Genomic DNA, 15397 nt, shown 5'->3' with positions numbered 1-15397 from the left:
CTCTCGCGCAAACTATTCAGTTTAGAAAAAAATGATATTAGAAACCTCAATATCATTTTTGAAGACCTATCCATAGATACCCCACACGTATGGGTTTGATGAAAAAAAAAATTTTGAGTTTCAGTTCGAAGTATGGGGAACCCCAAAAATTTATTGTTTTTTTTCTATTTTTGTGTGAAAATCTTAATGCGGTTCACAGAATACATCTACTTACCAAGTTTCAACAGTATAGTTCTTATAGTTTCGGAGAAAAGTGGCTGTGACATACGGACGGACAGACAGACGGACAGACGGACAGACGGACAGACAGACAGACAGACATGACGAATCTATAAGGGTTCCGTTTTTTGCCATTTGGCTACGGAACCCTAAAAACGAGAGAAGTTATGAAGTCATCTTTTTTTTGTATGGAATTTAAAAAAAATTTTTAGAAACCTATCGTGTGTGGTATTAAACGAAAGGGCTTTCTGAGCCAATTCTAAAAATATATCTTAGCTATTAGCTATAATTTGAGGTATATTTTACAAAAAATATTGAACGGTATTGTATCTGGAGAAGCCCAAACGTGGTATGTTTTGAAAATTATTTTTATTATAATTAAATAAAAATTACTGAAATGTAATGATGTGATATATTTTTAGAATTGGCTCAGAAAGCCCTTTCGTACCCTAAACTTGACACTGTGCATTCTTATGCACGATACACTTTTTAAAAATCTACGCAAAAAGTTAACAGCTTCATACTATTTTTTGACGCATATTTTTCGACTTAATAATATACTTAATTGGTAAAAAATTGTTTTATGTCGCGTGCATCACTGATTTTGAGTGTAGCACGCAAAATGGCAGGCCGCAAAGCTGCGTCTACGCATCGTATGGGAAAAGTGGTACTTTTTAGTGTTTTCCTTTTAGATTTCGGTCTATTTATGATTGTTACATAAAAACGGAATATATATTCTATACAATTACGTATTTTTATTAGTCATTGCATTATTGTTATAGATAGCATGAACTCGTTTTATTGTATGTATCTACAAATGCACACCGCCAGCTTCTCTACTAACAACATGCTTTTTTAAATGTATCTTTAAAGGAACACTGCCAGGTTGAGGTTGCAGAATATTTACTGTCTTACTAAGAAATTATTAGGGTTTTAGGACAAATTACGATATTCTATTTATTAAAAGTATTTAACTATATTACTCAAGTGCCACAAATATTACAGATAAGGCTACATCAACAAAATAGAGCTCGCAATCTGGTTGCTCTTGTTCCTCACCCCTGGGTCAGATCAGAAATAAACAGCAGCAGTTGCCTTCATCTTTACCATCTTCTCTAGAGCACCTACACCTGTTATCAAACAGCGATCATGAAACACCAGATATCAACCTCAGCCCAGCGACCACTGCTAGCCATGACCAGCATGCCACCACCACCATCGCCAAATCAGATAACAACAACAATTGCCTGACATAACAACAACAAACTATGAAAAACGCTGGGGTGTCCATCAAATCTGGAGTTCGTCGGACTGTTTCTTTTCAAAAAACATTTCTTTCGCAACTTAACTAGACGGAGCCCCGCTTCGCGGGGCTCCTATTTCTGAGCGGTTTGCCCTTCGGGCATCTGAAGCTACCTAACGAACCTAACCTACCTACCTATTGATTTAGTGAGACGTCCGTGAAAACATTACACTTTGGGGAAAAAAGCGTAGGTAGGTAAGTAGGTTAGGTTCGTTAGGTAGTTTCAGATGCCCATGTAGTGCGGTGGGACCATGGTAAAAATAAATTAAATTGCAAACATTGTCAAACTCCGGTTACGTAGGCGACCGAAAGAACTGGTCACTCTACAATCTAAATAGTAGATACGATGCGGCTAAACGTAGGCCGCCTTATTAAAGAACGTATCGCAATGACAATCCGGCTAATCGTCGAACCGCCGCATTTCAAAACGCCCCTGTTTTGTAAAACGGCTAGCCGTAATGTAATACGGCGGATTATACGATCTGACTACGACGTCTCTCCTAGGATACATACCTCATTAAATGTTAATTTGTGCATACTTGGCAGAGTGCAAAGATACGTTGTATAAATAAAAAACTAAAAGAATAAGATTTTTTTTGTACCCTTTATACCAACCCTTAATATCCCTTTTTTTAGGATAAAAACACTAAATTCGAGTAAAAAAAATCCTGCCAAGTTTAGGGTTAATACCACACACGAAAGGTTTCTGAACAATTTTTTTTTAAATTCCATACAAAAAAAGATGACGTCATAACTCCTCTCGTTTTTTTTTATTTGTTGGTGCTTCGGGTCAAATTGTTTCAAATGTCCTAAAGCTCAATCGTACCGATTTTCATACCTTTAACACCATTTGCAGGATTTTACTGATTTTCGCGGTGTATGTACCGCCAGCGCTATTGACCTTTTTATGCTCTGAGCACACTCGACTAATACCCACATACGCAGAGTCGCTGGCTTGGAATGGGTTAACGTAGACGCATTTGTAGAAAATGTTGTAGCTTCAAGCAATAGTAACACTTAATGTGTGTAGTGTGTACGTAATAGTTGGTCGTAGAGTAATATAAATATTTTACCGAGTGTTCGTTTTTACGGTACCTAAACGAGTTTTTTGCGTGTTTCTCACAAGTTCAATAAGTAACACGTCTATTGGAAAAATAAAATAAAAAACTTTTTGTGTAAAGCGCCTGCATGTTTTGTGTGCGCCTGATGAACTGCCTGCAATGAAGATGTAATATTGCTATTTAAAATGAGCAGGCGTTGATATATATTTTTATTCAATTCCATATTTCTCTTTAACCGCTCTCTGAATTTGATTGTGCTTCATACATGTGGAAGCACATTGCGAGCACTAACCTTAGGCAGTACTTTCACCCTTGAGTAGGCAGCCGTTGGCTGGATCTGGAAATGCACCCGCCAACCTGACGTCAGGATGGCGGGCGTCATCTATTTCTTAAATATCTCTGGAGTTTAAAGAGCACATTGCTCCAATTTTGGCGCACATTTGGCACATTGCTAGCACTAACTCCTGACGTATACCGCAGCTCCATTTGTTGATGTACACCCGCCATCCTGATACACACGAACGATGGTATTAAGCTTCGAAATCAATTAAAAGTGGAAAAATTCACTGTCTTGGGTGGGACTTGAACCCACGACCACTGGATCACTAGTACAGTGATTCCAGATTTTAGATTTGTTTGATGGCGCTGTGTATCTACAATAATTCTTATTTCTAGTTGAAATAAGAATTATTGTAGATGCTATGTCCTATAATATTCAAATTAAACTTACGCAAAGTGTTTACAAAGAGCGATGACAAGCATGCAAGACCATATGCATGTTTATGCATTGGCAATAAAGGATTGAAATTAGTTTCTATTACACAATAAAATTCACGTTCTCATAAGTAAGTATATTACTATTATACTTGCTGATATATGAGCAACTACTAAAGTTATATTTTGTGATAATGGTGTGTACCGTCATTGTAGCCAACTTTGCCCGCTTTTTTCGAAAAAACACGAAATTCTCCAAAAAAATATATGACATCATATGACTTTTTTTTGCTCAGCACATCCATAGTGATCAAACGCATCAGTTTCATTGAAGAAATAATTTTTAAATCGTGTTTTTACCCACTTTTTTGGCGTTTTAGAGGGCGGGCAAAGATATCCGGAATTTGGGACAACATTGCCCTTGTCAATTTGGGTTCAAATACAGCTCGTATGATGATGATGTCTAAGGATCACTTAAAGGTTTTGGGCAACCCTACCATTCTCTGTTAATAACTTAAATGTAATAACTTTTAAATAAATCGGGTGGGCAATGTTGCCTACCCGTTTTTGGCCATTTCCATACAAGACTCACCTAAGCATTTTACAAAGGCTAGGGTTGGCACTTTAGAAAAAAATCTGTCACAATAGTTTAATGGCCAAAAACATGAGTTTTGCTGTATATTTCACGCGTTAAAGAGATAAAACATCTAAATAAAGAATAATAAGACCAATTAAATACAGTATATATTTATAAAGTTACTGTAGTGTACAAACATAACCTTCTTTTACTTGCGAAGTTGGGTAAATTTGTCAAAAGTGACAACCCTAAGCCGTTTTTGCTGGTGGGCAATGTTGGCATCCATAGGTCTGTAAATTACCGGATTACATTGCCCACCGCCATAACTTTAGTGTCTTTAGGCCTTTTTAAATTAAACCTCAATAGACATAATCTATGCTTCATGCTTTATAACTAAAACCCGGAAATATTTGTCTAAGGATTCTCAATTTTTTTCTACTTGCATTCATTTTTCAACAATTTTTGGCCCTCCGAAATATACCCAACTCAACAACTCAACAGCAACAACTCAACAAGGTAAAGTTGGCTATAATGATGGTACTAGTTAAAATATTTTACAATTGAAAATATTTTATCATTTAATAATAACGTACCTACAAACAGTTTTATAATAGTAGTTTATGCAACAGTGATATAATAAGGGTTCTTAAAATTCAAGGGTCGAAGTTACAAAACGAGACGTAGTCGAGTTTTGTAAAAAAAGACCCGAGAATTTTAAGAACCAATTATGAGCTGTTGCATACATTACTTTTTCTATGACAGCTGCAGCAAAAAAAAAAAAAAAAAAAAGAGTTATTATTAAAAAAAAGAGTTATTATTTAAAAAAAAAAGAGTTATTATTGTAAATGAAAACATACCTCTTTCAATCAAGATGATCGGAACTTGTATCTTTAAAAAAAATAAAGCAGTTGTATTATACTCATAAGATGACTGCTGAGCCTATAGACAAAGCATTCAAATGACATTGCTTTAGATATCACTGTCAGTCATTTAACTGACACATTTAAGTGCTGGAGTAGAAAAATATGAAAGAATAACATTTCTTAACTATTGAGGTATCATTATATGTATAATATAATGACACTGCCGAAAAAATCGCAATAAAGTTTTTTATTGATACATGATAAATATAATCAATCACCAGCATATACCTATACGTTCCGCTGTTGGGCACATTTAACCTCTAGCTGCCCAGAGACCTATAAAAAGGTCTCCTGTTCCATTCTAATTTGAACTTTGTGTTGACACAATAAAATTTCATTTTCATTGGCAAGGTTTGACGTATGGGCGGCTAGAGGATATACCACTCATTGTAGTCAGTTCCCGAACCCAAGTATCAATTTTTCTATACAGCTAGTAAAGCGAAGTGGGTACTTACTTAAGTTGGGGCACTTAGTATACAAAAGGGTTTGGGTATTAGGCCCCATGCCAAAGGCATACTTAAGGATTGAAATCATCATCTTTGATCTCTTCAAAGCAACGGTAATATTTCAAATATTTATATGTTTTGTTCAAAACTTCCGATAAAATCATTTGTGCGACTTGCGAGCCCGTTGTCGTGATATTAAAAATGTAAAAACGCTTTCTTATTTTATTTTTGAATCCTTACCATTTGGACCCGACTCTTTCTTGATCTTTTTAAAATATTTTTTATTGTTTTATTTTCGTTTGTTTTTATACTATAAAAATTTTCAGGTTTTATTTTGGTTTTGTATTATAAACATGATAAATGTTTTTTATTCCGGATATAAATTCATTTCATTACCATCGTTGGTATATAATTAATTAATTACGAACAGTTATAATTGTTATATGAATAAAATAATTACAATTATTTGTAAGAAACAAATGAATACTGTTATATTTAGAGGGTAAATTGTTTTAGTTAATCGAAGAACGCCTCGAGAGAGTATCAAAGAAGCAATTAGTTTCTTGGTATTTTAATATAATACACTTTAGATAGGTAGTTAGGTACCTATTATCTAAGTCTACGATGAGATAGTCGGAAGATTTTTCAAGATAAATAACTAAGCAGTACCTAATCATTATAAAGGGTCCCAACCAACACCATGTGAGACTACGGCTGGGCTCTCTGAATGGTGCTTCGATTAACTATTCTATTTTACTTTACCTGGCTAATCTTATTATACATATAATAAGAATACGTAATAGGCTACCAAGCTATTTAAACTAGGCTCTGGCACGCTTTTAATATAACAAATACAAAAGTACAAAAGTCATTCGTTGGGCAATGCATTCATTTTTATAACAAGTTACCTGAGGATGCTTTAAGATTACCCTTTCCAGCTCTTAAGAATTACTTAAAAAAGTCATTGATGTTGAAAGCTTATTACAGAGTCGAGGACTACTTGACAGACAAACATGCATGGCCCAAACCAGAAACAAATAAAAACTAAAAGCAATTAAAAACATTGTATTATGTATAGAGTTATAGGTGACACAGCTCAGTTAAGAAAGCACATCAAATACAGGGGCGTATTTACCCTAGGGCCATCCGGGCCATGGCCCGGGGCGCCAACCCTCAGGGGCGGCATGGGGCGGCATATGCCGCCCCTAGCGGATTGCATTTTGTTTTTCTTCCTTGACTTCTGGGGCGGCGAAACGTATTGGCCCGGGGCGCCAAATTTACGCCCCTGATCAAATATGTTATGTTGGTAATTCATAACAATCAATCAGATTTATATATGTTTTCCCATTTATTTTAATAACTTTATTTTCTTTTCCGTTTTGTAAGAATTTGATATGTTTTCTGAAAGACTATTTGTATGATTCCATGTACATATGTATATTTTTTTAAAATCAAATTTCTATTACACCTTATGTGTATAATTGCATGAATTCTATAGTAATGTAAATTGTTTTTTTTTTACTTATTTTCTCGTAATGCATGTTAATTATAAGATGTAATTTTTTTTTTAAAGATGTGTCCCGCCGAGTTTGTTGCCGGTCCCATATTGGGATACCCTCATCCAATTGAGGGGGGAGTTAAATCTTCTCGGGGCAGAGGTGTAGGGTTGGCCGATCTACCTAGCTTTATTTGACGTTCATAAGCGCATTATAATTATGCCTACTTGAATAAACTATCTTTTATCTTATCTTATCTTTATCTTTAAATACGGCGTAATTGTATAAATGTCATAATTTTTATGTTTATGAGTTACTGTACTGATTTATGATTAAAGCTTCATTAAAATATACCCAAAATAGTTAAGTTTTATATTGTCACAGGGAAGATGCCCGTTTCCGGAACGTTCTTGACCAAAATTAGTTTTCTATTTTAACCGTTCAATAACAAATTTAGCCTACCTTATATCATTGATATTAGGCTTGTGCCTGCTCGTTCACTACAGAGAGCGCTCCGCTTTCGGTCAATCGGTCGAACGAACTAGTTCGCTCTTTTAGTTCCTTTAGTTCAGTTCGGTCGTTGAACTTGTTGAGAGCCGGGAATGAATAGGAATCGGTTTTACACTTGATTTTGTCCCAATCTTTGGTAACTAAATATAATTCAGTTTGTATAATATGATTAGGTCGATATTAAATATTAAAACACGTTAACACATTTAAAAAAATTAAAAATATATAGAAAAATATTTGATTTTCCTTCAAACTTTTCGAAATTTGGCGTGTCACGTGATTCTTTCATCTCGTTTGCACTTGTGCTAGAGACATTGTGAACCGTTTCGTTCCGACCGTTTTCTGTTTCACTCAGTCAAGCGCTCTCCAATTCCACTGAACTAAAAGGACCTAAAGACCGATTACGAGCAGACCGACACAAGCCTAATCGATATAAGGATTAACATTAATGCGCTTATCTAATCAAAACAGTTATTTTAGTCCTATTGGTCCACAGGCTACAATAAATGAAAGTCGGGCGACATTTATTGCGAAAAACTAAATGAAGTCATTATCGCACGATATTGGGTTGGAAACGATAATGGTTTTAATCAATTTGCTTCTACATCTACATATATTTAATTAGTACCAATTAACACCGAATAACCTTTAGTTGCGCCAGGTCCTTTGTTATTGTTTTATGTAAAAAAAATTAAAAAACATACCTGAACCGTTAATACACACTAATATACCTACCTTTATATGTACATGGTTCCTAAAGTCTATTTTTTTATTCGGTAGACTAAAATGACATTTCATAGTATGGAATGACATTTTATGTTCATACTATGAACTGTCATTTCAGTCTACCGAATAAAAAAATAGACTTTAATCAGGTTTCGACCACGAACGTCTAAAGGCCACCCCACACTAGCGTCTCTCCCGAGCGTCGGTGTTTAGTCAACTGTATTTCTGTTCCTGCAGCGACGCCTTTTTCCATAGCGCTTACTAAACGCCGCCGACGCTCATTAGCTAGCTTGGTTTTTGTTATCACTCTGTATTCTCGGGAAGTACATTTGTAGCGAACCTTTGTCTTTCTTAGGTACCAAGTGAAGAGGCGATGACCACGCGCTCTCAGACCGCCGCGCGATACCCGTACGCTCCATATCTTCAAATTCCTGCCGCGCAATTTTTAAACGGTCCGGTGCTAGTCGTCTAGGTCGCGCAAATACCGGAGGGCCGGGAGTTGTCCTGATATAATGCTGCGTGTTATGTTTACAAATACGTTCTTGAGGGCTACCAATGGGCCGCAATATATCAGGGTACTCCGCCAACAGTTTATGATAGGCAGATTTACCCGAGATTACTTTAATTTCCGGACAAGAAACAGGAGCAGCAACCCCGGCTGATGCAAGCGAAGTTGTATTGTCTATTAAGCGCGAGTTTCGTATGTCTACCAACAAATCGTAAAAGGATAAAAAATCAACTCCTATAATTGGTTTGCTTACGTCCGCAACCACGAAACGCCAAACATATATACGTCGTAAACCAAAATCAAGTGACAAACTCAAATAACCATAAGTTGCGATAACTGTATTATTCGCGGCAAAAAGTTCGTAGTCCGTTCGACAACGTTTTTGTCCACGCAAAAAACTCACTGGAAAAACACACAAATCTGAACCAGTGTCGATCAAAAATTGAAGTTTAGTTGTAGCATCTGTGACAAACAAACGGATAGACATTGAATGACACTCACCGTTTTCGTCACAAAGTTTACCAGTCGCATGGAGCGACTGGTCATTTAGTTTTTTGGATAACTACATGGTGGGATGCACTTATCTGCTCTGTTACCGAAGGTGAAGTGATACCAGCAATACTGCCTGTCGTTGTCTGCACGGAATCGATTTCTAGACTGGTTGCGTTGAGTAGGACGGGGACGGGACCATGTTCTCGGTCTAGAGTCGCGGCGTCGCGTAGATGTTGACATCGCCTCGATTCTCGTAGTCAAGGCTTCAATTTTCTGGCTTAACTCGTCTACAGCCGAAGGCGGAACAGAAGATGTTGACGCGACTGACGCTTGAGGCGTCAATTTGTTAGTTTCGTAAGCCTTATCTGCCATTTGAGCTAATTTATCTAAAGACACATTATCATCTTGCATGGCAATCAGGCTTTGCAACAAAGAAGGTAGTCGGTTTGACCATACTGTGCGTAAAAATTCGTCTGGATACCCGGAGCCGGCGAGGTTACGCAGGTGGCGCAGAAACTGGCTTGGCTTTCTGTCCCCGAGTTCCTCCGCAGTCATAATCTGTTTGATTTTTTCACTACGCGATGCCGATGTACGGGCAATAAGCTCTCGCTTCAAAGTTGCATACTTGTTGTCGGTCGGCGGACTTACGATTATGTCTTGGACTTCGGTGGCATATTTGGCCTCCAACTGATATGACATGGTAATACTTGGTGGAATCTGCAGTGATTCCTGCAACCTCAAATTGGCCTTCTATTTGTGAAAACCATAACGTCGCGTTGTCTGGCCAAAACGGTGGAATTTTCACGCTAACGCGACACACCGCCGACTCGCAGTTACTTCCTACATCTGGCATTCTGTATAATTTGCTAGCAATATTTTATATATAGCACACAATATTCGATAAATTTATCACGTCGGGGTCACCAGTTGTGGGACTCCTATTTAGGATTAAATAAATAATTAATCTCATATAGCTAAAACGTATTAATATTTATTCTGACAAAACAAGAATATCTTATATTAGACAATTAAATTGACACCTAGGTATATCATTGACTTAGCGGCCTGCTTTCGCAGGCGGAGGTAAGCCAACCGAAAAAGGTTCGCTACACATTTCTCGGGAAGTTGATGTAGACGTTATACAATTGTATTGAAACCTCACCTGATACAGGCGCGAAACTACGTTAAAAACATAAAATGTACGTAATGATTAATAAATAATAACAACAACTTACATAGCTATGTTCCAAATAATTAGCCTAAAGAACGATTCTGATTTTAAATGTTGTGTTCTGAAACTTTTATGGGTTTGATTTTTTAGCTGTCAAAATTGTCATTTAACTTTTGACAGCTGACAGATCAAAGCCAGTTCAAAACAAGTGTGGCAGTTTCAGAACACAAATTTTAAAATCAGAATTAGCCTGCTAATCTCGTACTTATATGAAGTATTCTTTCAGTTCATTGGATACCTTTCAAAACACTGTACTACGAATAGGTATTCAATGTAATTATATGGTAAGCAACCTTTTCGTGTACCTATCTTACATGAAGTCGTATGAACTCCAGAAAATGCGTTTGGGTTCTAATAGTCGCTATGCAGTGCTGTTTTAAATTTGCCCTGCCCGCGTTAACAGCCGGCTGTAAATCCAAAGTAAGGATTGTTTAATGGACCCTTGAGAGCCTGTCTTACCTATTAGGTATACCTTTTCCGACTTTAAGAGAAGACACAATTTTTTTAATAGTTTTTGGTTTTAAAAACGGACGATTTTGTTGAACGGATTTATTTTAAGAAATGATTTGATAAGAATGATTTTAGTATTAGGTAATAAAATGTAACATTACTAAAACCAACCAAACTTAACGAATCATTGTACCTTGTATTCCTACCTAACAGTAGGTACCTATTAAGCTGAATATGTGAATAATATGTATATTCATACAAATACTTATAGGTACAATATTATTCTACCAGAGCTTCTACGAAATTAGACTTTGCAAGATATTTGCAAAAAAGTAAATTCCTAGCTGTCGAGTTTCAGTTTCATATTATTCATATTAAGATGACTTATTTTCATACTATGCTAGGCAGGAATTATTATTAAAATTAGGAATATCGTAGTATTTTCAGTTCTGTAGTCAATAATGCAATCGACGAGCAAAACTGTACTTACCTACCTGAGTATAATTATGTGTTTGGCACCTTGAGAGCGCTCGGCATGGAAATCTTTAGCTCTAAATAACATTAAAGTTTAAAGCCCTTGCTACACGGTCGCCGACAAGCCTTCTAACCGTCTGTCCTTGGTCTGACCTTGGTCAGTTTTGGTCAAATTTTGTTGGAAACAACTGTCTACACGGTCCGTCCAGACCAAGGCCACGCGGTCTGAGGGGCTTGTCGGCGACCGTGTAGCAAGGGCTAAAAGCACACACAGTATATTTAACACTTCCAAGTTGTAAGGAACTAAACTATGATAATCAATAAAAGTACTCTGAACGTAGGTAATTAACCTGTTTCCAAAATAAACATGAATAAAAAACACAAAAAAAACATTCCAATTCAATGCAATACAATGAAATGGAGGCGAAATGACAGCTATTATGCAGGGGATTAGGCAATTTGAATGTGGAATTGATTGTTACCAAATCAATTTGTATATTAGAAACGTAGCTGGAAAGGTACTGAAAACCGTACTTATTGAATTGCTCTGTTTGACATTCATTACCAATGTTACGAGTAGAAGTGTTGAAAGCCAATTGTATCATCAAAATCAAGTGTTAAAGAGGAGAGACCTTTGCCTAGCCCTGGGACGCTCCTTCAGGCTATTAAATAAAACAAGTTTAAGATTTATTATCTTTACAGTATCATATAAATTTGCAATTAATGGATATTGCAAATTTATATTTGTGACGGTTTTGGGAAATATATGTCTTTTAATCTTCTTTTACACTATTTCATTTATCTCTACCTAGCCTACCGACTGCAATACCTAGGTATCTTACTTTCACTGAGTTGCATAAATGTTGACACTATAACAAAACTTTAAGTATTTTTTTAATCTAACAAATTGTCAAAAATAAATTGAAACTAATGTTGAATAAAATGTTTAATGTTTATGGGCCTTAGCGCATCTACAAGGGGATGTAGGTTCTTAATTATATTTGAGGAGTGTCTTTTCAAAAGGGTTTATTTTTTTCTTAGCGGTACTTCTAGAGAGAACCTTGCTCAAGAAAACTTAAGGTCCAATTTAGAAATAGAATCCCAGAAAAAATAAACCCTTTTGAAAAGACACTCCTCATTTTATATTAATCAAAGCAAAAGCATTCTATTTTAGTCTTTTCAAAACAACAATTCAATACAATAGTCATTCATAGATATAATGTTAATTATTACACAAAACAGCCGGTGACACTAGTCACTATTGTTAGCGACATGAGTGTCTGCTGCAAATTTTATAGAAAACTTTTCTTTGCAATGGGACGAAGAACCCACCTTCCGGCTAGGATAGGTATTTGAGTACCTGAAATCGCTTTGATCTTTTGGGAGATACATTTTCGTAATTGTTATCTGGGATACGATCTATTGAAAAATATAAACATGTAGGAGCTTAATTGTAAAATGAAATTTATTACATAATTAAAACGACAAAAGCTTAGCAACAAAATCATCGATCGACAAAAGTTGAAAAAGTTTTATTCGGTATGTTTGAAGTGAAAACTTCTTTAGCGGCGCTGGGCACTTTTTGAGGTGAGAAAAAATGATAAACTCGAGACAGCGAGGCGATCACGTGACCGTAAGGCGATCACGTGACCGTAAGGCGATCACGTGACTGTAAGATTTAGATGGCCACTCATTTAGATGGCATTTAAATCAATAAAGAAAAACTCAATGACATTACATGAAAAAGGTTCTAATCTTGTACGGGCTGAAATACGAGGATCTCACAGTTACATTCTAACTTTGTATCACTCAAATATAATTCAATAAAGCTACATCTTGATGAAATCGCTAATAAAAGTGAACTCTAGTACTGGTGAATAAAACTCAAAATATCATGACCAAATATATTTAGATGCGAGGTCTGCAAGGTAACTTTACAATTTCTATTCGAATTTTAAACAATTAACGCTACAAATTTAAGCTCACTGGCCAGTAATTTCGGAACTTTTCAATAGAAAGGAGGATGGGTCAATTATACATAGTGCTGCAGACATTTTGGACTAGTCATTGAGTTTTCACTTGTGTCGGCATTCCCGGAGTGCAACCCGTTGTTTTTTTTTAACTTATTACATCATGTTAATATTAAAAGAAATAATAATAACCCAATGATATAATTGTAAATTAATACATAGGTATTGCATATGTAGGTAATTATTTAATTTAAAAAATTAAGAATGACTTTCAAGTAAAAGGCTAAAAGCTTAAGACTTATTTAAACTTCAAGCCTTTTTATTGAAAAACAGGTTAGATGTTTAATAAAAAAAAACACAAATAACAAATATAGAAAAATTCTTTCTCCTACTATTCATTTACACCAAGTATCTTGTAACATAACAACGCCTTTATTTCATTAAAAATGCAGCTTAATATAAATGTTCCACTTGAAAATCACTATAATTATATGCCTCTGATATAGCTCCCACCCCTTAGACGGTCCCCAAAGGGCCCGAAACATTTCGCCAATAGCGACTAAAAATTCAAGTGAGTGAAACCGTTGTCGTCTAAACAGTCTGATATAGCTCTTTATAACTCCTTCAGCAGATATAATTTAAACACAAATTTAGCAGTTTAATTGGCACATTTAAGGATGATTCACGCTAGACCGGGCCGTGCCCGGGCCGAGGCGTCCGACATGTCAATTTTTTAGGGTTCCGTACCCAAAGGGTAAAGACGGGACCCTATTACTAAGACTCCGCTGTCCGTCCGTCCGTCCGTCCGTCTGTCACCAGGCTGTATCTCACGAACCGTGATAGCTAGACAGTTGAAATTTTCACAGATGATGTATTTCTGTTGCCGCTGTAACAACAAATACTAAAAACAGTATAAAATAAAGATTTAAGTGGGGCTCCCATACAACAAACGTGATTTTTGACCGAAGTTAAGCAACGTCGGGCGGGGTCAGTACTTGGATGGGTGACCGTTTTTTTGCTTGTTTTGCTCTATTTTTTGTTGATGGTGCGGAACCCTACGTGCGCGAGTCTGACTCGCACTTGGCCGGTTTTATGACGACTGATCGGTGATCACGTGGTGCTTTCTATAGAAAAAGAAGCGCCGGAAGCTCCGGCCCGGACCCGGCCCGGGCTAGCATGAGTCATCCTTTATTAAAATTGATCGCAATATGTCCCTAATTGTTCAAAGGCGAAGCTCAGTATGTGGTGCCAGCCTCAATAAATACATTAGCAATAACATAATGATTGTGTCTATGATGCCCTTACACGAACATACTTAACATACTTACCTACGAGTAGGTACGAGACATAAAAAGTTATTCGTGGGTAGGTACTCGTCAACTTTTCAACTAAAAGGCACAGTCAGACAGGAGCGCCGAAAACTAATCAAGTTACGTTAGTGAACTCGTGTTTTTGAAACGGCAACAATCGTTCGAAGGAAGAGTTTGAACAACGCTAGAGACCCCTTCCGAAAGTTTATAACGAGAAGCCAGTCCTAAATATACCCTACCTTACCTACACGTACTTACATACAAGCATAAAAATGTATTTATAACTCATATACTCTTGGGTGAGTTACTCTTGTAAATAACTACTAATAAAATAGGTTATAGGCCCAGTGAGGCCTTTGTCCAGCAGTGGACGTCTTTCGGCTGAGATGATGATGATGAGGTTATAGACAGTCATGCTTTGCCGTGGGCAGTACTATCACCAGAGGCTCAAGCAAGCAAATCAAGTAAAGTACCTAAGGTGCATGCAGAGATAACTGACCCTGCATATAAATTTGTTTAATTTGGTAAGAAATTCCGTCGTTTGGAGGATTATTAAATTGCAACAAAGATGTACCTAAAGCTAGAATAATTTTAGTACGTAATAGGTCGCATGCGTATTGTTTAGGTACCAAATTAATAGAAAAAATATCCGATGTATTTGCACACGTGTGACCTATATGACAGCATGTATCAACATCTACGTAGCAATGGCTACGGCCTTGGCGTTATTCCGAGACTTATCAACTCACCAAAATATTTACCATTTCTTAAAACGTAGCCCACGCAGCAAATGAAGATCCGTTTCATTAATTTGTTTGAGTTTGATAAAGTTCAGCGAAATTAATTAATCTTGATATAGGCTAAATTAGTACTCGACTGCTGATTATACTATTTACTGACGAATATAATATTATAAAATCGTACCTTTATTAATTCGCAAAATTACCCCAGTCGCTTAGTCGTTTAATTGTAATAAATATCGCCGGT

General features: G+C 36.4%; 2 long non-coding RNA genes across 2 annotated transcripts in view; one reads left to right on the top strand and one right to left on the bottom strand.

Annotated features, from left to right (window-relative positions):
- The window catches only part of LOC134648859 (uncharacterized), a 55112-nt gene extending 54734 nt beyond the window's left edge, over positions 1 to 378 (bottom strand). Inside the window, exon 1 of the long non-coding RNA XR_010096929.1 lies at positions 301 to 378. This is a non-coding gene — a long non-coding RNA (uncharacterized LOC134648859). The remainder of the gene's footprint in view (positions 1 to 300) is intronic.
- LOC134648860 (uncharacterized) overlaps positions 1 to 15397 on the top strand; it is a 362135-nt gene that overhangs the window by 253270 nt on the left and 93468 nt on the right. The window lies entirely within an intron of this gene.

Source organism: Cydia amplana, chromosome 6 (assembly GCF_948474715.1).
Source record: "Cydia amplana chromosome 6, ilCydAmpl1.1, whole genome shotgun sequence".
NCBI lineage: Eukaryota > Metazoa > Arthropoda > Insecta > Lepidoptera > Tortricidae > Cydia > Cydia amplana.
Note: the sequence above shows the minus strand (reverse complement) of the source record. Positions and strands in the feature narration are given on the sequence as shown.